At 33.3% G+C, this 25,632-nt stretch overlaps 1 pseudogene; it reads right to left on the reverse strand.

Annotated features, from left to right (window-relative positions):
* Window positions 1-20,596, reverse strand: part of LOC141496529 (small ribosomal subunit protein eS8-like) — a 32,925-nt pseudogene extending 12,329 nt beyond the window's left edge.
* Window positions 20,597-25,632: the final 5,036 nt, after the last annotated feature.

Consider the following 25,632-nt stretch of genomic DNA (forward strand, 5'->3'; position numbering starts at 1 on the left):
TATAAGATATACACATATGACTTTTGAAAGGCATTATCAATGAACTGAGGTCTGAAGGAGAGCCAACATGGAGAAGGGGAAGGCATGCTCCAGAGCTCAGCCAGGTTTGGTACTTTTTCCACTAGAGTTATCAAAGTAGAATTATATTTAACTGGCCTATCCCTTGAATAGTGCTTGCCAAGCTTTAAAATAAAAATGACTCATAGTTACTCTTAGAGAGAGAGGTTTCCCTCAAGCTAAAACCCACCAGCTTAATTCCCTAAAATTATACAAGAGTGTTAGAATCAATGAATAAAGTGAATCAAGCCACTTTGATGAACAACAACAAAAAAAACAAACAAAAAAAAGAAGTTATGAAAATTTGAATTTTCCAGAAAATACAGGGAACACATGAACTCTTGGGATAGAAGGGCCTATCAGCCTAATCAAGAGAGAAATACCAACCACACCCAAGGGAAATAGCCTTCTCTAGGGAGGCAAGATGAAAATTAGGAATATATTGAAGAGTCTGCTTTCTTGATATACCTGTAATTTCACAAGTCTTTTTCTATCTTCTTATGTCTCTCCTACACTTACTGTATCTCAAAGGAAGAATCTCTTTCTTTCAAAACTCTTGTATCAACTCAATAGCACTTCTTAGGTATCATTTTTAGCATCTTCTACCAATTTGGAATCTACCAATTTGGAACATGCAAAACACACCAGATTCACTTCAAACCTGGATTACATTTATGTTGTGTAGACATATTCTTTTTCTCTATGAGTACACTTATTTTCTTAAAGACTGGAAAGGTTGATTCATTATATTCATGTTTACTATCTGATTTTCTAATTTCTTCCTTGTGCCTCACTAAGCCCAATTTGAATTTCTCATAGTAGAATACTTTTCTAGTTAAGATATTTTTAGCTAAGTTTTCACTCAATTGGGGTCAATATTTTGTCTTTTTCTTCCCTTGATTCTGAAATCCATTCTCTGTCCCCTTTTTTGAATACACATCATTGCTAAATCATTGAAATGAACATGAATCCTTCTTCAGGAGTCTGCATAGGGCCTTTACTGGTTATCTCTCTCACCTTTGCTCTCCTGGCTTCTCTGGACTCATTCAAAACTCATCTTTGATCTTCTGTAGGAAGTCTTTTCTATATAGTTCCTTTCTCAAATTAACTACCATTTACTCTATGTAGACCTTGTTTGTTCACTGTTGGTTTTGAATGTCTCTCCCCACTCCCCAGGGAAAATGAGTTTTTGTCTTTTTATTTTAGCTGTTGTGTTCAGTACAGTGTTGGGCTCATATAAGTGTTTACTCAATATTTCAGTTTCTGCAATGAGACCATTATGTCATTACCTTCAGTTTTCATGGGGAAATCGAGAAGGAAATTCATGAAGAAAGTCATCCTAACTTGACATAAATAATTGAGTAGAAGAATGTCAGAACTGGAAGGGAACTTCCATATCTGTATTGTCTAATCACTGTTTTATTACTGAAGAAACTCAGGGCTATGATGTCTCATAAGGTTCATGAGAAGAAAAGGCAGATATTCTATCCTCACGTGGTTGAATGCACAAGATCGTCAGATAGAGGATATTGTAGGCAAGACATATAACCCAAGTCAATGAGCCTCATACAGAAAATAAATTCAATTTGAAAAGAGAATATCATTTTTAGAACTTCATCTAATAATATTCCTTTATTTTCTGATATGTTCTTCTTTCCTTCTTCCCCTCTTCCTCCTTCCTCTCCTTCCTTTCTTTTCATCCTTTCCCCCTTCCTTATTTCCTCCTTTCCTTCCTTCTTCACTTCTTTCTTTCCTTCTTCCTTTGCCTTCTCCCTTTCTTCTAAACTACTCCAGAAAAAAATACACATATTCTGTTCAATTTAAGATTCTCAAAATGCAATTAAGATTCTCAAAATGCAATAACCTGTAGCGTACATATGCCATAGTAGGGACACTGTGTCCCTGTCAGAAAACTATCTGTGTTTTATCAGTCACTCCCAGTGCAAGATGACTTGGCCTTTTACCAACAGAGGAGGCAATAATGGACATCAAAGCATCTTTGAAATTGGGTGAGAATGAACATGTTAACTCAATTACCACCCAGGCTGGCACCAGTAGTTCTACAGATGTGTCTACTTTAATTTCAATGATGGGGTTTGTCCAAGATAAATTTGTACCAGTTGCTTTGAAGAAACACTGAATGATGCAAGCACATCGATAATTACCAGATGCATTACTGATAGTTCAAGAGTTAAGTAGGCAGGAAAAATATATTATATTATATTAAATGTAATTTAGTAACATATACAAATAACTAGAAACAGACCAGAAGTGTTTGTGTGTGTGTGTGTGTGTGTGTGAGAGAGAGAGAGAGAGAGAGAGAGAGAGAGAGAGAGAGAGAGAGAGATTGAGAGAGGGGAAAGTTAAGAAGAAAGTTTTGTAATTTGCACAAGATGAGATTGAAATGGCAATGGGAAATCCAAATCTAGAAGGTTTAGGGCAGAGCCTTAAGGGGAACCCACAATTAGGGGGCACAATTCCAGAGAATATCCAACAACAAAGACTGAGGAAGAGTTGGTTGGATAATCAAGAGGAGAACCAGGAAAGAAGAGTAGCCTAACATTGATAGGTGATATTATCCAGGAGTTTGTGATTAACAGAGTCAAATGTTGAAGAGAGGATAAGAAGGATGAGGAGTGAGAAAAATACATTAGATGTTGCAATGACTAAATCATTGCTAAATTTTAGAGAAGTCAATTTCAATTGAATGATGTGGTTGAAATCCAGAATCCATGCAGAGGGTTTGAAGAGAGAAAGCAGAGGCACCCAATGTAGTTTGGTTTTCTTAAATTGTTTAGCCTACAGAGGTAGAAGAAATGTAGGACAATAGAGTGAATGATCAGATGAAGTGGGAGTTTTTAAAAATTCTAATGTCATATTCATTTTGCCATGCCATCTCTTAGAGTAGAAGCTATCTTGGGATCTTTAAATATTTAATGGATAGTACTCTAGCATCTGAATTGTCCATCCAAAGACATTAAAATGCAACTTTTAAAAACAGGCTTTGATATTTCCATTCTTTTAATGTTGTTAAAGACTTCAGACAGTACAAGTTGATATAATTTTTGGTTAGTGGATATCTTGTGGCAAAATTTTGTGTAATATATAGGTTTTTATATATGTATTGGTAATTTTAGCATAACTATGATTGACATTGTATCTTTTGAGCAGAATTATTACCCAGCATTTGGTATCCTAGTAAATAAGAATTTCTAAGAAAACTCAGGACAATTAATGCTAACTTGAAAATTACACACCCATTTTTTGAGTACACACCATTCAAACATGCAAATGTTTCCACTTATATCCCCAACAATGTCTCATGAGCTTGGTCTTTACAGCATTTATTGTACCCAGAGGAAGAGTCCTTCAATGATGATTCAGTTTTTATCAAATATGTTCTGTCTGGTTGCACAGTCTATTTTGGCAAATAGAGCACATGAATTTTTTACCTCTTAGTTTTTTGACATTTCAGAATTGCTTGTAAATTTTTTCCAACATTAGATCAGCAGACAATATGAAACTTCCTGTGGTATCTGTCTCAATAGAAGAATGGAAAACGTCATTTACTAAGAAGTAAATGAACTTGCAAACCACATGCAATATTGACAGATTATTTTAACAGTTCTTTTGATAAGGCTTATACTAGCTGCCTTGCAAATGTTCTAAGCCACTATATCTACAATGGAAAAAAACAATAAAGTTTGCTGGTGGTCAGCTTAGAGAGTCATCTATACTAGAGATATCAAATTCACAACTACAAAACTCCTAAGTGAAACTAAACCAGAATACAATTTAATAGTTAAATGTTTAGCAAAATAATGAAAAAATTCAAGAAAACAAAAATAATGTTAATTTATCATTTCCTAAGTTGGTATGTAGCCCACAGGAATCCATTTCCTTTCACTTTGACACTATTGATCCCGATCATAAGGGTGGATTAAACTCTGTTGTGGATAGATACATAAAAAAGTTCGGTACAATATGTTCTGGATTACTTTGTACAGACTAGGCTCAACAGACCTCACATATCTTAGTTTTCTTTTTCAAAGGGAAGTTTTTAAAAACTTGTTGAATTGAGGTTACTAGGTCAGGCATGGATTTCATAATCAAAAGGCATTAACCTTACAGATGCTAAAGGAATTTTCCAAGTGTCTCTTCAGCCTTTTCAACAATGATATATTCCCTACATTGATTAGCTCTTTGAATAGAAAGGTTAGTAGGAAAAATCAAGTCAAATAGGATTTAAAAAAAAACCCTTTTATTAGTCACTATTATTGTTACTGCTTTCAGGTGTCTGTTTCCTCACATTCTGCCATTGCTTATCAAAAATTCTACATTTTTGTTCATAAATACTTTTGAGTTGTTGTAACCAAAAATAAAGGATCATTTCTAAGTGATCAACTTTTTGGTGATGAGTCTTTCCTATTTAACTAAGAAAATCACAATATCTTAGTCAACATCTGGTCAATATTTCATAGTATACTCTTAAAAGGATTTCCTAAGTATCAATATAGGAAAAAATATGTGGAAGAAGAATATTTTTGGCCTATATTTGTAATTTAATTTTCAAAGCTCTTTCAACTTGATAAGGTATTCTAAAATTTATGTTCCATTGGCATTTCCTTATAGAACCCAGAATCCCTCCCAAATCATGGTTAGATATCAGAATGGTACTCTAACATAATTTCTAATCAGAAAATTCAAATATGTTCAAATTACTGACATTGATAGAGCTTCAGCATATCAGACAATCTTTCTTTCCTACCTAAATAACCAGTTCTTATTTTAATCAAGATCCAATAGCAGGAAGAGCAGGCAGTCACATAGATGCAAATATGTAGAAGTGTATAAACAATAAAGGAAACTTTCTCAATAGTCTATGTTCCAGTGCCTCATTATTACATGGAGGTGATTCAAGAATTATACATAGTATAAGACTTGTAATATGGTCTCATCAGAGACTGAACATACTGTGAAGACCAGACTAATTTTGAATATAAAGACTCTATGACAATAGGATGACTACTTCAATGAAAAAGCCAAATGTTCTGTGATTTTTTGTGATCCTCTTCCTTTTTTTGCAATGATGACCAGACTCATGATGAAAAAGAGCATGGGTATTGATAGGAATCTTTTTTTTTTTTTATTTTAGGCAGTGGGGTTAAGCGACCTGCCCAAAGTTACACAGCTAGGCAATTATTAAGTGTATAAGACCACATTTGAACTCAAATCCTCCTGACTCCAGGGTCTGTGTTCTATCCACTGAGCAACCTAGCTGCCCCCATTGATAAGAATCTTGCAATTTTAAATCTTCTAAAAATTTTAGCTTAGCTTTTACATCTCAAAATGTATGGTCTTTGTTTTTTAAAAAATGAACAGAAGATGGAGAAACTGGATCATAGCAATCTCAAGTGTCTCACTGTAATTAAAACTGAAATACTGAAGAAACAGTCTGAAGAAAGGAAGCTGTACCTTGGGATGGTAAATAAAGGAATTGGTGGAGTTGGTTTTATTTTGTCCAAGGACAATAAATTTCATCCAATATTTGCTAATTTCATGGTTCCCCTCACTTTGCACGTGACTGGGGATAGGTGCTATTCATTCCTTCTTTAGGCTAAATTTGAATTCAGTAATTTTACAGTACTAATTTTTGAACTGTATGTATGATTTATCTTGTTTTTATTGCTGTAGTCATCATGTTTATTATTCACCAGGTTCTGCTTACATCACTTCACATTAATTCAGGTTAGTCTTTCCATGATTCTTTGTACTCATCATATTCATTTTTCTCAAAGAACAGTAATAGACAATTAAACTCATGTACACAATGTGTATAGCCATGATCTAGATGCTAGGCATCTACTTTATTTCCATTCTTTGTTGTCACAAAAAGTGATATTATAAGTATTTTTATATGAGGATTTTTCTTTTGTCATTCACCTCTTTTAGGCATATACCTTGCACTGGAATCTCTGGAACTAAGGAAATAAATAGATGTTTTAGCCTTTGAATTTCCCAAATTTCAAACTGTTTTTCAGAATTGCTGTACTATACAATCAAATGTAGAAAGGCAGAAATAATAAATACATACTTATCAGATAATAATGCAATAAAAATTTTATAGAATTAAGGGTCATAGAATGATAAACCAAAAATGAATTGGAAATTAAATGACAATTTTAATGAATGAGGGGATCAAAACAAGAAATCATAAAAATAACTAACCATTTCATTCAATAAAATGATAATGATGAAGCATCATACAAAGTAGTTTTTAAGGGAAAATTTTTATCTCTAAATGCTTAAATGAATAAAATAGAGAAAATATATCAATGAATTGAGTATGCAACTATAAAAAACTAGAGAAAGAACAAATTAAGGATCCACAATTAAATACCAAATTAAAAATTCTGAAAATCTAATGAGAAATTAATAAAATTGAAGTATGAAAATCATTCACCTAATAAATAAAACTAAAAGTTGTTTTTTTGAAACACACAATAAAATAGACAGACTATTTTGGTTAGCCTATTTAAAAAAAAGAAAGGAGAATAATGAATTACAAGTATCAAAAATGAAAAGGGTGAACTCACCACCAATGAGGAGGAAATTAAAGTGATAATTCATAGTTATTTTGATCAACTATGCCAATAAATTTGATAATCTGAGTGAAATGGATGAATATTAACAAAAATACAAACTCTTCAGATTAGCAGAAGAGGAAATAAAATACTTAACCCCATATAAGAAAAAGAAATTGAAGAAAACATCAATAAACTCTCTAAGAAAAAGTCTTCAAGTGCAGATGGATTCATAAGTGACTTCTACCAAAAAGTTAAGGAACAATTAATTCCAATTCTACACAAATTCTTTAAAAAATAGCAGAACAAGGAGTTATATGGATTTCTTTTATGGCAACAAGATTGTGCTGATACTTAAACCAGGAAGAGTCAAGACAGAGATAATTATATAGACCAATCTCCCTAATGAACATTGATGCAAAAATCTTAAATGGGCTTTCAGCAAAGATATTGCACTAAGTTATTACTAGGATAATACAACATGATTAAGTAATTTTTATACCAAGTAGGCAGGGATGCTACAATATTGAAAAAACATTCAATATAGTTGAACATATCAATAATAAAACCAACAAAAATCATATATTTATCATCTCAATATATGCTGAACAATCTTTGACAAAATACAGCATCCATTCCTTTAAAAACACTAGAGAGTACAGGAATAAATGGATTTTCCTTAAAATAATAAGCAGTAATCTATCTAAAATAATCAGTAAATTTTATATGTAATGGGAATAAACTAGGTGCATGTCCAGTAAGATTGAAATAAGGTTGCCCATTACTTTTAAATATACTATTAGAAATGTTAGCTTTACCAAAAATAATAGAAGACAAAGAAATTGAAGGAATTTGAATTGGCAATGAGGAAGCAAGTTTTCACTTGTTGCAGGTGATAACTGGCAAACTTATAGAACCTGAGAAAATCATTTAAAAAACTATTTGAAATAATAAATTCAGGAAAGTAGCACGATATAAAATAAATTGACATAAATCATCAATATTTCTATTTATGAGTAACAAAGCCCAAGGGCAAGAGATAGAAAGAGGAATTCTATTTAAAGTAACTGCAGACAACATTACATACTTGGAAATCTACCTTCCAAGACAAATCCAGAAACTGTATGAACACAATTACAAAACATTTTTCATACAAATTAATTCAGATCTAAGCAGTTGGAAAAATGTCATTTGCTCATGGTAAAGTCAAGCTAATGTAATAAAACTGATAATTTTGCCCAGATTAAATTACTTATTTAGTGACATACTCATCAAACTATAATAATTATTTTACTGAGGAAAACTAGTAACAAAACTCATCTGCAGTAACAAAAGGTCAAAAATAGCAAGGGAACTAATAAAAAAATGCAAAGGAAGCTCTACCAGATTGAAAGCTATACTATAAGATAGCAGTCTTAAGAAATAGAGTAATGGGGGTGGCTAGGTGGCGCAGTGGATAGAGCACTGGCCCTGGAGTCAGGAGTACCTGAGTTCAAATCCAGTCTCAGACACTTAATAGTTGCCTAGCTGTGTGGCCTTGGGCAAGCCACTTAACCCCATTGCCTTGCAAAAACTAAAAAAAAATAGAAATAGAATAATGAACCAGTGGATTAGAACAAATATAAAAGAAACAGTAGTAAATTACTACAGTAATCTATTGTTTGGCAAACCCAAAGACATTAGTTTCTAGGATAAGAACTCACTATTCAACAAAAATTGTTGAGAAAACTGGAAAATACTATGACAAAAACTTGACTTGGACCCACATATCACAACCTATACCAAAATAAGGTCAAAATGGGTGCAGGATTTAGACATAAAGGATGAAACCATAGATCAGTTAAAGGATCTGTCAGATCTTTGGAAAGTGGAGAAATTTATGACCAAAACAAGAACTAGAGTATATTATAAGATGCAAAATGGATGCTTTTATCTACATTAAATTAAAAAGTTGATGCACTAATGAAACCGATGCTACCAAGATTAGAAGGAAAACAGAGTTGGAAAATTTTTTCATAATCAGGGGCTCTGATAAATGTCTTGTTTCTAAAATATATGTAGAATTGAATCAGATTTACAAGGTTACAAGTCATTCCCCAGTTGATAAATGGTCAAATGATATGAACAGGTAGTTTTTAAATGAAGAAAATAAAGCTATAAATAATCTTATGAAAAATGCTTCAAATAAATATTGATTAGAAAAATGCAAATTAAAACCATCTCACACTTATATTCCTAAGATGACAAAAAGAGAAAACAATCAATGTTGGAGAGGTTGTGGGAGGATTGGGACATTAATGCATGTTAGTGGAGAAGTGAATCAATCTAACCATTCTGAAGAACAATATGGAATTATGCCCCAAAAGCAATGAAACTGTTCATACCATTTGATCCATCAATACCACTACTAGTCTTTATACTGAAGAGATCCTGATAAAAGTTAAAAATCCCATTTGCACAAAAATATTCACAGCAACTTTTTTGATAATGACAAAGAATTGGAAATTGAGGGGATAACCATCATTTGGGGGATGACTGAACAAACTGTGGATGATAAGTAAAATGAGCAGAACCAGAAGAACATTATGCACATTAACAACAACATGGGATGATGATCAAACAAGATGAACTTGTTCATATAAGCAGTATAATATTCAAAGATGACTTTAAAGGACTTGTGATGGAAAATATCATTGACAGCCAGAGAAGGAACTGTGGAGATTGATCTTCAGGCCAAAGCTTATTATCTTCAATTTTTAAAAGTTGCCATCAAAACTCTAATAACGGATCAGGGATCGAGACTATGATTTTACTGCTATGGAGAACTCCTAGTATAGAAACCTCCTCTACCAACATGAGTCATCATCACCTTCTCTATCACTTAAAAGTGTTTTTGTATCTTGGACCACTTGGGCAATGTCCATTGAAGCTCATGGATCATTTTTCAGAGAAATGTTTTTTAAATATGTAAGACAAGTAGATGATAAAATAAACCAATTATATTTAAATATAGTTATGAAAACATTAAAAATACAAATTGACATGACCCCAAATTAAGAATTGTCATTGGAAGTTGTGTAAGACATTAAAAAATGCATTACATCAATTTTCTCTCTGTAATATTTTCTTCCATTTGTATCTAATTCACAACATGATCAATATGTATCTATGTTTAGCATGGTTATAAATGTAAAAACCTATATCAGATTATTTCTTTCAGGGGAATGGGATGGAAGGAGGGAGAAAAATGTAAAACTCAAAATTTTGCAAAAATGAATGGTAAAAAATACTTTTGCATTTTGTTGGAAAAACAAATAAAAAAGATTAGAAGATAAATAGAAATCTAGGAACCAATTTTCACAGCTAGGGGTTCTCTTAAATATATGGAGAATTAAATCAAATTTATAAGGCTACCAGTTATTCCCCAATTGAAAAAATGTTCAAAGAATATGAACAGGAAGATTTTTTATTGTTTTTTTTGTTTTGTTTTTACAAGGCAATAGGGTTAAGTAACTTGCCCAAGGTCCCATAACTAAGTAATTAAGTGTCTGAGAATGGATTTGAATTCAGATTCTCCTGACTTCAGGGTGGGTGCTCTATTCACTGTGTCACCTATGCGCCTCTGAACAGACAGTTTCCAAACAAAGAAATTAATACTATATTTAATGATATGAAAAGAATGCTCCAAATAGTTACTGATTAGAGAAATGTGAATTAAGTCTACTTCACACCTAACAAACTGACAAAGATGAAAAAAGGGAAAATGATTAATGTTGGAATGATTGTGGGAGATTTGGGACATTAATATATTGTTGGTGGAGTTATGAACTCATTCTACCATCCTGGAGAGCAATATGAGACTATGCCCAAAGAGCAATAAAGTTATTCATACTTTGATCCTTTAATAACAATACTAGACCTATTATACCCAGGAAAAAATCATAAAAATGGAAAAAGTTTCACATGTACCTAACTATCCATAGCAACTCTTTTTTTAGAGATAACGATTTGGAAATTGAGGGGATGCTCATTAATTGTGGAATGACTGAATAAGTTATGTTAAATGAATGTTATGTAGTATAACAAACCATGATTTATTGGACTCTAGAGAAGCATGGACAGAATTACTAATGCTGAGTGAAGGTATCAGAACCAAGAGAAGAACATTGTGCACATTAATAACAACATTGTGAGTTGATAACTTTGATTATATAGCTCCTCTCAGCAATTCAGAGAGCTAGGGTAGCCCTGGCAGTTATGAACAATATTATGCATCCAGATGAAGAAGCAAAACAAAACAAAACAAATTAACTACAGAATCTCAATAAACACTATATTTAAAAAAAATTGTTCTTATTTTTTTCCTCCCTTTCCCATGGATTTCTTTCTTTTCCCTTTGGTCCTAATTCTTCTTACAGAAAATATTTCATATGATGTTAAACAGAACTGTTCATGTACAATGTTCACTAGACTGTTTGCTGCTGGGAAGTGGGGTTGGGGGTGAAAAGGGAGGGTGGAAGAAAATTGCAAAACATAAATATGCATGGGGATGAATGTTGAAAAACATTTCATAACAAATAATTGGAAAAACAAAATAAATATCAAAAATAAAAAAAAGAATTGTTATACTAGATCACAACTAGTTCACACCAACAATGCATATCCCCATTTTTTCTATCTTTTATCAGCTTTGTAAATCTACTGCATGTGAGGTGACTTTTTAAGATGGTTTTGGTTTGTATTTCTCTTATAATTCATAATTTAGGGGCAGTTAAGAGGTGCATTTGATAGAGTGCTAGTCATGGAATCAGGAGGATGGAGGTTCAAATCCAGCCTCAGACACAACTCTTACTAGCTGTGTGACCTTAGGCATGTCACTTAACCATGACTGCCTCCCATTCAGAGCTATCTCCAGTCATCCTGATTTATATGTAGTCACTGGACCCAGATGACTCTGGAGAAGAAAGTGAGACTGGTAACTTAGTAAAACACCATCTCACTCAAGTCCAATTCACTCCTTGTCATGGCATTGCTCCCTAATGTCATGGTCTTCTTCAATAATTTATATAATTCTCTTATATATTGCTAATGGTTGACAATTCTCCTGATAGTTGGGTATTCATATATATTTAGATAATCATGTAGTCTTACATGTTTTTGTTTTAATATGAATAATTACATTGTTTTTGAAATATGTCTAGAAGTCATAGAACTCTACAATTACAGCAGGCAATTAAAAGCTTTATAGTGGTGGAAGAAGTCTTTAGCACATAGAAAAGATATCAATGAAAATCATGACTAGAAAGAAACTAGTCAAATGACAAGACCTAGAGATCAGGAGATAACATGTTTGCATTACTGTTATCCTCCCAATGTCATGAGGAATTCAAAACTGTTCCCAGCACAATAATTGCACTACTTGTAATGAAATAGTGGGAGGTTATATAGGTTGGAGTTGTATATGTAAAACAGGGATGGATTAGTTATGATCTTCAATCTGCTGGGGAACTTAGATTTATCAATGAAATCACAGCTTCATTTGAAAATTTTAAAATCTATAATGGTACCTTATATTATTCTAGAAAACCCCAACCTCTATGGGACGTAGATTTCTATGTTTTCATGAAAAAAATTGAATTTACTAGTTAATATACAAAACCACAGTTGTCATCAATACATTATAGTTATAATTGTCACAATTTGACTCATTCTTGTCCAGATTTTGAACCCAGATTTATAATGGATTAAAAAATGCTTTCAAAGAAAGATCATTGTTCTCAAGGACTTGCAATCTAATTGAGAAATCAAGTATAAACTTCTAAGACAACTTGAATTTGTACTATAGTTGGAAATACTTGATAAAAGGAATAAGATGATTTGATTTCTATTGACATACAAAAATAAAAAACATGCATTTAAATGACCTGGATCTTAATGTCTCCACTTTTAAAATGAAAGTAGTGATTTAATGATTCCATACTATGTTCACCAATATTATTCCATATAATGATCACCAATTTCCTCTAGTTTTCCTTATATAAAAGAAGTACTATTCCTTTCTATGAGTCTTTATATGTAATCACACATGTGTAAGTATATATTTGAATAGCCTAAATTTTCTAATTGCTTCCATAAAATATGATTTTAGTGAAAACAACCTTGAGCTGCAACATTTTGAACAATGGTTCAGAAGGATATGTTTCTTGGGCAAACATATTTAATTTGATAAAGATTTAAAATTGGTCTCACAAAGATCTGAGGACATGTGAGGGTTGCATAGGGTTGTGTGGATAACTTTTTTTATTACTTTATTGTGGATATATGTCACACCAAGTTATGAAACAAATACTTGTCATTGTGATACTTTTTATTCTTCCATTACAATGTAAGTTCTTTGAGTGTAAGGAACTGACTTCCTTTTTTCTAGTGTTTATTTTTTTTTATTCTCAGCATTTAGCACATTCAATAAGCCCAGTGCTTAATTTGTTTGTTTGTTTGTGTGTGTGTGTGTGTGTGTGTGTGTGTGTGTGTGTGTGTGTGTCTTTCAGCAGAGAACGACCACTTTTTTCCTTTTTATAGAGCCTGATGGTTAGGAGCCCTAACTCAAGTCTTAATTCACCCTAATCCATTCTTCACTCCAGTTAAAAGTTGAGAATTTAGGTTATAAAAAATACTTATCCACCTCCAGAGAGAAAGATCTCATAAAATCTGAATGCAGGTTGAATCATACATTTTTTTACTTTCTTTTTTTAACTTTTCTTTTCAAGTATAATATAAAATTATGTTTTGCATAATTTCTCATAGATATTATGTCGCTTGCCTTCTCAGTGGATAGAGGGGTTGAAAGGAGGAATAGAATTTAAAACTCAACATTTTCTTAAAAAAATTGCTTTAAAAAACCCTACAGATGATCTAATCACCTCAGCCTTCCTCTCTCCTCTCTCTCATGAAATAAAGTGATAATAAACTATTACCTCCAGGATCAAATATAAAATCCAATTTTTGCTTTTTAAATTAGCTAATTTTCATCTATATATATGTATATATATACATATACATATACATATATGTATGTATGTATATTTTTAAGTTACAAAATTTGCTTCCACTCTCCTTTCCCACCCCACTCCCCTCAGTGGCAAACAGTCAGGTTAGCATTGTACATACATATTTTTGACAAACATGTTTATGCATTAGTCATTTTCAGAATGAGGAATTAGGTTTAGGGGAAAAGAGATACATAAGAGGTAATTTTTATAAAGTGTTCATCAGATTGTGAAGGATTGATTTTTCTTTCTTTTTGTTTAGTTTAGTTTTGTTTTTCTTCCTCTAGATGGGGATAGCATTGTCCAAAGCCAGTCTAATATATTTGTCCTAGCTCTCTGAACTGCTGAGAGGAGCTGCTTCCATCAAGGTTGATCACCTCATAATGTTGTTGTTACTGTGCACATTGTAAAGTTCTTCACTAGCTGGCCATTTCTGACTCTTTCTTTTTTCTCAAGCCTTACTCAACCCTCTGTATTTAGTGATCCAGGGACAATGCCTCTTTTCTGTTCCTCATATAGGACAGTCAATCTCTCAAGTCTGGGAATTTTCACTGACTCACTCATGTTGTCTCCCCCCATTAAAGTGACATCTTTGAACATAAGGATAGTTTGTTAGTTTGTTTTTCCTTTTTTATATTCATAGTATAAATATGATGTTTAGTATTAGTAAACACAAATATTAACAAACTAGATTTGATAATGCTTTGATGTGTTTTTGGACAAGTTATTATACTGAGGAAAAGAATAATAGGGAAATGTTGATCTCTCCGGCAGTGCTTGTAAGGCACAGAATAGGACATCTATACTAGATCTCTTCAAGAGAGATAGAAGATGCAATTTATGTGAAAGTGATGTTCAACTTGTAGAAGTTGGGAGAAGAGTGCTTTTAAAAATATTTTCTCTTTCTTCCTAATGATACCATATTTGTTTATTACTTTATGACTAACAAAAAATTTCAGTTAGTGGTAGTCCTTGGACAAAAAAAATTCTATTCTCTTACTTCCTGGCTTAGCATTTTTCTTACAGGATTCGGAAGACCTGAACCAAATAGCAAGTTCTGTGTTCATTTTTTATTCTACCTTTCAGTAAAATAATAATATTTGTGAATTAGAAGGAACTAGATAGATTCTGAATATATAACCCATTTAAAGGGGAAGAAAATGAGTTCATGAGACATGAATAGATTTTCTGATAGGTAGGGAAAGAAATTCCCTAGAATATCCTCTCTTTCTTAGGAATTCTAACCAAATTATTCTCATAAGTCCTCTAGAGAAGTATAGATATGTTGAGATATGCATTATTGGAAGATATTTTCTTCTAGGAGAGATTGAAGGCCAGATAAATATTGAAAAATTGCTAAGTCTATGCTCTGGAGGAAAATTCTCAAATAAGGTATAATTTCTATTACTTTTCACCACTTAAAAAGAATAAAATAAAAGGCAACTTGAAGTGGAATGGAGTCAAAAATATTGACCTTGGAGTCTCTAAGATGTGATGGCCTGGTTCTGCCTTTTATATATATACTAATTGTGTGATTTGAGGTAAGTCATTTAACATCTCAGTACCCCAGGTAACATTGCCACTTAATAAGGGTATAATCAATCCATACTGTTGTAGGGGATTTCTAAACTGGTCATTTCTACCCTGATAAAATCACAGAAATGACTTAAAATGCATGAAATAAAATAATTAATCCTGTTTTAATATATTCCCTCTAAAGGTGTATATATCAATATTCAAAGAGAAACAAGCTTTCTGCAAATAGATTCCATAGAAATGGATAAAGCATGATAATGGCAGCTGAAGCTAAAAGTTGGATATAGGATTAAATCAAATAGTTATTTAAACAAAGAAACAAAAAAGGTTAATGTGGAAAATTCTCATTTCTTTAATTTTTTTTTTGTTTCTCCAGTAATTAGACTATTATAAGTTTCCTGATTATGTTTGACATATGCTACAGTTTGAGCCTGCCATTTGAAAGAATAGTGGTTCTGCTCTGTGGGAATACGGCTGTCGCGGCCTCCTTGTCTTTAGCTAAAAGTACCACAACAAAGGGCTGCTTGGCATCAAGTTCAGTCAAAACACCACAAAAATGCTCTTTTTTGTGGTAATTCAATTTATGTGATAGATGTATGTGACCAGAATGGTCTACTTTTGGAGCGAAAGGGTTTATGCTCATCTAAGCCATTGGAGACCCCTTCAAAAGTTAGTGTTGTATATATCACAATTTACAATTATTTTATTCATGCATTACTTTATACTTCTTCAAATACATTTTTAAAACTGATGACATTTAGTTTCCTATTGGTCTGTAAATTTTGAAAAAAAGTGCAAATTTGAAATGTTTCCTGTTCAAGTTTTTAGATATGTCAGAATTGTTAAAGGGGTTACTCCCTTTGCCAAATAGATCTAAACTGAGTCAGGATTTCTGATATCCTGTATAATTTTGCTCTTTCCTTTCATACATCCTTCAGTAAAGATCATGATAGCTGACATTACATAACACTCTAAAATTTTCAAAACATTATTTCATTTAGGGTGGCTAGGTGGCGCAGTGGATAAACACCTGTCCTGGAGTCAGTACCTGGGTTCAAATCTGATCTCAGACACTTAATAATTACCTAGCTGTGTGGCCTTGGGTAAGGCACTTAACTCCGTTTGCCTTGCAAAAACCTAAAAAAAAAAACATTATTTCATTTAAGCATCATTACCACTCAGTAAAGATACTTTTGTGTTATTAATTATAATTTGCAGATGAGCAAAATCTGGCATAGTGAGTTCAAAAAGTGATGGAGATAAGAAGATTTAAAAACTGTAATTTGAACCCCCATTTTCTTGATTCCAAAATCAACAACTTATTTGCTTTACACTAGTACTACTTGGCTATACCCACAATCATGGAAGTCTTCTTCTACCTTTTAACATTCTATGGTTAAGATATGACACTCATGATGGCCATCTGTAATCCCTCACTTTCAACCCATGGACTTTTCTAATTATGCATATATTTAAGGAGGTCTTTGATATGACTTTTTACTTTTTGGTAATATACTGCAGTTTTGTTATTGCTACCATGTGTCTGTTTTATTTTTTAATCAGCAGCAATTTTTAGTCTTTTGAGATCATGGGTTTCCATGAGTTGAAGCAATATAAATACCATCATTAATACTCAGTAGACCACATACAAGTCACTTATTACCTTGGAATCTTAGTTTTCTCATCTGGAAAATAGGCTATTATACAAAATAGAATCAACCATAGACCAATGTTTCCAAATTCAAATGAGATATTGTATTATAACTTAAAAACTTCAAAATGTTATATTTAGACCATTTGTCATCGGCAAGTAGGTTCTAGTAGACAGAAGTAGACTGAGGTTCAGGAATACCTGGAATCAATTCCTGACTTTGATAACCAGAAATTATGTAACTGGGCAAATCGCTTAACTTTGATGCATGCCCAGACAACTTTTTAAGACTTCAAGTTTCAGAGCAGGTACCTACCAGTTCTGATAGGGAGACTTTTCTCACATGAATGCCTGGCACCAACACCACACCCATTTCTCTTTCCCTGTCTCTTCCTATCTTTCTCTTTTTCTTTTCCTTCCTCTATGTATTTGTACACACATATAGACATTTAGCATTGTATATAGTATATGTGTTTACTTATATACATTTATGTATACATGCACACATAATATATCTACATATGTAAAGATACATTTACACATATAAATTCATATTTACATACATTTAAATATACACGCATTTTTATGGAAGATACCATTTTGATTATTGAAAGTATAAAACAGAACCAAAACAGAAGTCTATTCTTTGCCCTCTAATCATTTTGGGAGAAAAAGGTATTATTCATCTTTAGTGTCTATCTAAGATGTGTACATTGATAGCCTAATTCAATAGAAGGTAGAAAATTACAGAATGATTTCCTTGCTATGAGAAGTTAACAGTATGATGACTTCTTTCATTTGATGAAACTCATTCACTCATTCAGTCAATAAATGCCTACAGTATTCATGTAATTGCATTAAAATTAGATATTCTAGCAAAATTATTAAATAACTTTTGTTCCAAAATTCATGGAGCAGTGGAATCATTATGCCTATTCATATCCTTAGTATGTTAACTGCACCATCAGCAGGGACTGAGTAAGCCCAGTCATATTGTAGAATGTAGAAGTCATTTCATTCAAGCTCTCATGCTAAGTCCTCTACAATAGTGCTGTCAAGCACAAAGACTTTAGCACTTCTAAATGTGACCCAACCAGAGTAAAATGTAATTGGGAAGGGGCGGCTAGGTGGCGCAGTGGATAAAGCACCGGCCCTGGAGACAGAAGTACCTGGGTTCAAATCTGGTCTCAATAATTACCTAGCTGTGGGCAAACCACTTAAGCCCGTTTGCCTTGCCAAAAAAACAAACAAAAAAATGTAATTGGAAAATGTTTAACAAAGTAAATAAAATACAATAAAGCATATAGGTAACATTACATTTTAAAACTAAGTCACCATTTCTATTTGAATATGACACTGCAATTTTATGACATCCCATATATGTGATGACATGACCTTTGTTTAAGGTTTGTACAAAGTATACATTTAAATTTTGAGTAGCTTATAATTTGCAGTAAGACTATAGTAGCTGATTTTTATATAGTTTTTTAGATACATAAAGTCCTTTATATACATTATCTCATTTAAGACATATCTGTCCTTTCTGGTATTAAAGTCATTTCAACAAGTATTTATTAGGGATTTTATGCCAGATATTAGATACAAAGAAAGACTTCTAAAATCTATTCCCCAATCTCAAAATATTTCCACTCTATTAGGGTGAAAGAACATATATACTTAAGTCAATACAAGATATTATCAAAATAAATACATTGTACTTAAAAATGGAATGATTAGGGAAGATCTCTTTTAAGAGATAGCTTTGAAGTTGAGTCTTAAAGAGAGCTACTGGCTGTAAGATTCAAAGGTGAGTAGAGAGACATTCTAAGTATGGAAGATATCTTGAACAATAGCAAATAGGTTAATTTGTCTGGACAGAGTATGAGAGAAAAGGCAGGGTCTTTATAATTCACCTGGAAAGACAAGCTGGAGACAGATAATGAAGTTCATTCAATGACCAAGATAGAGATGTCTATTGATTAACTTCATTTTACTTCAATACATTTTTTAATTTAAAAAAAGTTTTATGAACTTAATAAAATGTATTTCCCTAACAATGAGGAATAGCAAAAATAAAAAAGGAGGATTGTACCTGAAATTCTATGGAAAATCTAAGGCTGAGAGAGTTTGTGATGTTGCCAGTGTCACATCACTAGTAAGTTTCTAAAATGGACTTTGGACCCAGGTTCTGTTTATTCCAAGATTTACCCACTATATCATATTGCTTCTATTGACCTTGTGTTCAATGACTTCACAGTAGCAGAATCGTGGAGTTGGAAGGAATTTTAGTAACCATATGGTCAGAACCATATCTGAACAAGAACTGGTTCCATATTATATTTGATAACTATTCTCAGTAATTTAGTTCAAAGATTTACAATTAGATGTTATTAAGAATAAGAGGTTTTTCTTTTTTGTTGTTGTGTTTGATTTTTTTTTTTTTGGTGGGGGTGTGATGGTGGAAGGAGAGCAAGCTCTAGATATGGAAATGGAAAGAATAATCTACAATGAAAATGCTACATAGAAGGCCATGAGGATGAAGAATGGAAAGAAGCCACTGGATTTGGCAATAAGAGGTCATTAGTGACCTTGGAGAGAACGAATTTAATGGATTTGTATGAATGGAAACCAGATGTCAAGGGCTTACAAAATGGGTAGATAGTATGGAAAAGTTGTTGCTCGACCATAGAAACATAGATTTGGAGTTGGGCAAAGATCTTTAGAAATAACTTACTATTGGAAGTAGCCAACTCAATTATAAATTATCTTCAGTGCTCCACTCCCTTGTGCCATTGTGCTATTACCATTCATGCTTTGCCAAATACTAACTCTGGATTACATGATTATGAGATATTTGCATGTGATCAAATAGTGTGTGTCAGAGTTAGAATTTTAACTTGTCATTGAGCTCCAAATTGAACTCCTTGGTGCCTTTTGTTTTTATTACTATTGCTGCAGCTGTTGCTATTGCTCTTGTGTCATTTCAATTTGGATTGACTTTGTGACTTCATTTTGGGTTTTTTGGCAAAGATACAGGAATGGTTAACCATTTTTACAGTTCCTTTTATTTTTATATTTCCTCTATGTCCAAATATCATCCCTCCCACCAATGAGCTTTCTCTTATAACAAAGAATAAAATATAAAGAAAAAATCAGCAAAATATAGGAACGTATCAAATCTACCATGGTTGATGATATATGAAATATTCCACACCTTCACAGCTACCCCCACCCCCCATCTTTCCAGGGAAGGAAGAGAAGTACATAGTTCATTTCACCATTCTGTATTACCTTTAATCAGATTAATAGTAAATTATAAAAGACTTCAGAATATAAGGATGTAATGAGAAGAAGAATTTATTAATGTACCTACAATATTTCAGGTACTATATTTAGAATTCTCCAATTATCTTATTGGAGCCTCTAGGACTGAGCCAAGATAGTGGCATGAAGGTAGGATTTCCCAGGAGCTCTCTTTCAAAATATTTCAAAAACCTTAAAATTATGACTATAAACAAAAAATTTTGAGAGAGAAAATCTGCAGAAAAATCCAATGAGGCAATTCTCCAGCCCAAGGTACCCTGGAAGATCATGGAAAGGCTCTGTTTCACAGAGTTGTAGGGGGAAGAAGAGCAGCCAGGATCATCAGGTGGGAACAAAGGAGCTCCAGTTTTCTGGGAACATCCTGAGGGGCACCTGGATCCATGGGAGTGCTGGCTCATGTCAGCAGAAGCACTTTCCTGACTTGCCAACTGAGGGAACACCAAACACAACTTGGAAGGTCATCAGGGAAACCTCTGCCAGAATGAGAATGGAGTCTAGGCCAGCATGGCACTCAGCACAGCCATGGCCCTTGGTGCAGCTCAGATTCTAGAAATGGAAACAGGCCCACAGAGTTGCCCAGTAGGGAGTTGCCCAGTGGATGCTCCCAGAGCACTCAGCCTAGGGAATGTAATCAAGTGGGGGGGAGGAGACCATCGAGTTCTCTCCTCTATCCCTGGGACAGGACTCTTGTGCTTTGTCCATATTCAGACCCTGGTCACATTCTAGGGTCTCCCATACTACCATAGCAGAGCAGGGACCCTCCTCACAGCTCCAGACCACAAGGGTGCATTTTTGGTCATCCACAGGCCAAAACAGGGCAGAAGAGCAGTCAGAGCCTCTCATCAGACCTTGAAGGAACTGAAGTCCTTACTGGGGTGCCGCAATAACAACTCAAAAACTTGAGAAGCACACCAAAACCAGGGCACAGAATGGGGAAATGAGAAGACAGAGAAAAAGGAACCTGACCATAGATAATTACTTCAGTCCCTTGAAATATCAAAACACACACTCAGAAGATGACAAAGTCCAAGCTTCTGTATCGAAAGCCTCCAAGAAAAATAGGAGTTGGGCTCAGGCTATGATAGAGCTCAAAAAAGATTTCAAAAATCAAGTAAGGAAGGTAGAGAAAAAATTGGGAAGCGAAATTATATATATGGAAAGCATGAAAACCAGGTCAGCAGCTTAGTTAAGGAGATTGCCCCTCCAAAAAATACTGAAGAAAATGATGGTAAAAAGCAGTTTAGGTCAAATGGAAAAAGAAGTCCAAAAAAGGTAATGAAGATAATACCTTAAAAAAGAATTGGCTAGATGGAAAAGGAGATTAGAAAGTTCTCTGAAGAAAACAAATCCTTCAGATATAAAATGTAGCCAAAGGAAGCTGATGACTTTGTGAGGAATCAAAAATACAAACAAAAAAATACCAAAAAAATGAAAAATTAGAAGAAAATGCAAAATATCTCTTTGGAAAACAATTCACCTGATCCAGAAGAGACAATTTAAAAATATTTGGGCTACCTGAAAGTCATGATCAGGAAAAGAGCTTTGACATTATTTTTAAAGAATTTCCTACAGGTAAATTGCCCTGATATCCTAGAAACAGAAGGTAAGATAGAAATTGAAAGAATCCACTGATCTCCTCCAGAAAGAGATATAAAAATAATATTATAAGAATATTATGCCCAAATTCCAGATCTCTTAAGTCAAAGAGAAAATATTACAAGCAGCAAGAATGAAATAATTCCTTTATTGTGAAGTTATAGTCAGGATTACACAGGATTTAGCAGCATCTATATTAAGGGCTTGTAGGGCTTGGAATATAATATTCTGGATGGCAAAAGTGCTTGGAATGCAACTGAGAATCAACTACCCAGTGAAACTGAACATCCTCTTTCAGGGGAAAAGATGGGCATTCAATGAAATAGGGGAATTTCAGATGTTCCTGTTTAAACAGCCAGAGCTGAAGAGAAAGTTTGATCTTAAAGTACAGGACTTGAGTGAAGCACAGCAAGGGTGGACAAGAAGGGTAAATTATGAGGAATTTAATGATGTTGAACTGCATGTATCCCTGCATGGGAAGATGATACTGATAATACTCATACTGACTTTCTCATTTAATAGAACAATTAGAAGGAGCATATTTAGAGAAGGCACAGGAGGGAGCTGAATTTGAAAGTATAATATATTGTAAAGATGGAGTCAATGCCAAAAAAGGGGAATTTACTGGGAGAAAGGGAATGAAAAGATAGAATGGGCTAAGATATTTTACAGAAAAGTGTCAAGAAAAAGCGTTTGCAATGGAGTGGAAGGGGGTACAGTGAGCGGGAATGAGGGAGACTTCATTCTCATTGGAAATGGCTTGAGGAAACAACATACACACTTAATAGGGTATAGAAATCTAATGGAGGGGTGGCTAGGTGGCGTAGTGGATAAAGCACCGGCCTTGGAGTCAGGAGTACCTGGATTCAAATCCAGTCTCAGACACTTAATAATAATTACCTAGTTGTGTGGCCTTGGGCAAGCCACTTAACCCCATTTGCATTGCAAAAACAAAAAAAACAACTAAAAAACCTAAAAAAAAAAATAACCAAAATCTAATGGAAAAGGGAGAGGAAGGGGACAAGGGAAGGGAAGGGGGGTTGTAGGTGATAGAGGAGAGGGTATATCATGGAAGAGTGAAGTCAGATACAATACATATTTTTTCACTTTTTGCAAGGTAGTGGGATTGGGTGGCCTATCCGGGACCACAGGGTTGGGTGGTTGCTTGGTCACTAGGGTGGGATGTGGGCTTGGGGCCTCCTGGCCCCAGAGCTGGTGCTCTGTCCACCACACCACTTGGCTACCCCACAGCACATCTTTGAAGAGGGACAGAGTGAAAGGAGAGAGAAAATATAATAAATAGGAGAAAGGAGGAATGGATGGAGGGAATTACAGCCAGAAAAAGCAACTGTGAAAAAATATGGTACTAACTTCTCTTATGGACTTATGATAAAGAATATGATCCACTACAGAGACAGAGATGATGGTATGTGAACACAGACCAAAACACATTTTTTTTTCTCTTTGTTTCATTTTATTTCTCATGAGATTTATAATTTTTGTGGGGGAATGGGTATTTTTTTACTCTTACAAGACTATTTCAGTAATGTGAAAATAAATAAAAATGTAAATTAAAAATAATTAATTAATAATAATAAAAAACTTAACCTTAAAATAAACATCCCATTTGATCGTTACAATTTTCAGAGACAGATCTTAATTTTAGAGTAGAGGAAGTTAAGATAGAGGTTAAATGGCTCGACTAGGGTTAAACAGCTAGTAAGTGTCTGAGGCTAAATTCTAGTTCCAGCACCTTATACATTGTTTCACCTAGCTGAGAGCAAAGAAAACTTTCTACATAAGATATGAAATAAATCAAAGCTTGATGTAGTAGTAATTTTGAATTAACGGACATTTGAATTATTGTTAATTTTAACCTGAGAGAGGTACTGTACAAAGTCCCAAAGATAGGAATGTGAAAGATATTATTAGAAAACATCATGTAGATCAACACACCTTGGCTATCTTAATGAAATAAATAAGGTTTTGTAAATTCATTTTATTATAAATTCATAATCTAGTCAACACTTAAAAGTTAATGTAGTAAGATAATTCTTTAGGGAAATGCAGGAATTAAGATAATAATCAGCATTATTGGTTCATGTTTTCATTCTTGAAGAAGAACATGACATCAGGGAAGTGATATCATGGCAAGTACATGAATTGGATTTTAGTGAGGGGGACTGTGCTAAGTCACTAGCCTCACTTTCTCCTCCAGAGCCATTTGTATTGAGTGGCCAGATATGAATCAGGACAATTGAAGAAGGTCTTGAATGTGAAGCAATCAGGGTTAGATGACTTTCCCAAGATCACACAACTAGTAGGTAGCAAACATTGAGGCTGGATTTGAACTCTTGTCCTCCTGACTCCAAGTCTGGGTCTCCTGACACCTTGCTGTCCTAATCAGTATAATATTATCTTCATGAAATATCTAATTAATTGGTTCACAAAAACTATTTGATATTTTATAATTGCTTCAATTTTAGATTTAAGTTTATATAAATGGATAGCTTGATGATCTGTTTATCTATTTTCATATATACATTTTATGGTAGGTATTTATTTAAAATTTCCACTTTTGGTAACTATTAAAGAAATTTTTTTATCCTTTGTCTTGAATGCTTATAATAGAAACATGTTTGAACTTAAAATTTTGCTTAAAATAGCCTATAAATTTTTAAAATTGGGATTGCAACTTTCTTTTTTGATATAATATTTCATTTTTCCTTAATTACATGCAAAAAATTTTCAACCTTTGCTTTTTAAAATTGAGTTCTAAATAGTCTTCCTTCTTCTATCCCCCTTCATTTAGAAGAGAAGTGATTTGATATAGGTTATAAATGTTCAGTCATGCAAACATATTTGTATATTAATAAGGTTCTAAAAGAAAACACAGACCAAAATTTAATAAAAATCAAGAAATATGAAGCAAAAAATCAAAAACAAAAACTATGTTTTGATCTCTATTTGAACTTTATTATTTCTTTCTCTGGGAATGGTTAGCATTTTTCATTAGTCCTTCAGAGGCATACTGGATCACTGTATTGCAAAGACCCACTAAGTCACTCCTAAGTGATCATTTTAAAATATTGTCATTATTGTGTACAATTATCTCCAGGTTCACCTCATTTATTTCACTTTACATCAGTTCTTATAATTTTTCACATTTTTCTGAGAGCATCTACATCATCATTTCTTATAACTAACAGTATTCTGTCATGATCTTATACCACAAATTATTTAGGTATTCCCCAACTGATGGACATTTCAATTTTCAATTTTCCATCAGAAAAAAGCTTCTATAATATATATATATATATATATATATATATATATATATGCCATTTTCCTTATTTTTTGAGACACAGAGTTCTTTTGACACATAAACCCAGTAGTAGTATTATTGCTGGTTTAATTTGCATGATTTTATAGATGTTTTGATATAATTCCCAATTGATTAGGACTGTGTAACCTTACTTTTAGAAGATTTTATTGAGGGCAGATAGGTGACACAGTGGATAGAGCACTGGCCCTGGAATCAGGAGTAACTGAGTTCAAATCCGACCTCAGACACTTAATAATTACCTAGCTGTGTGGCCTTAGGCAAACCACTTAACCCCATTGCCTTGCAAAAAAAAAAAGCTAAAAAAAAGAATTTATTGAAAGAATAGAAAACACATTTTGATTTGCCATTTTAATGAGAGTTCTGTGGTAACTCAGCTTTATTAAAGTATTGAGTAAATCTACAGGGGGCTGCATAAAATCACATGGCAACCCATTTTGAACAGCCCTGCACAATGGTTGAATTAGCTCATAACTCCACCAGTGCATCAGTATT

Source organism: Macrotis lagotis, chromosome 8 (assembly GCF_037893015.1).
Source record: "Macrotis lagotis isolate mMagLag1 chromosome 8, bilby.v1.9.chrom.fasta, whole genome shotgun sequence".
NCBI classification, from domain to species: Eukaryota; Metazoa; Chordata; class Mammalia; order Peramelemorphia; family Peramelidae; genus Macrotis; species Macrotis lagotis.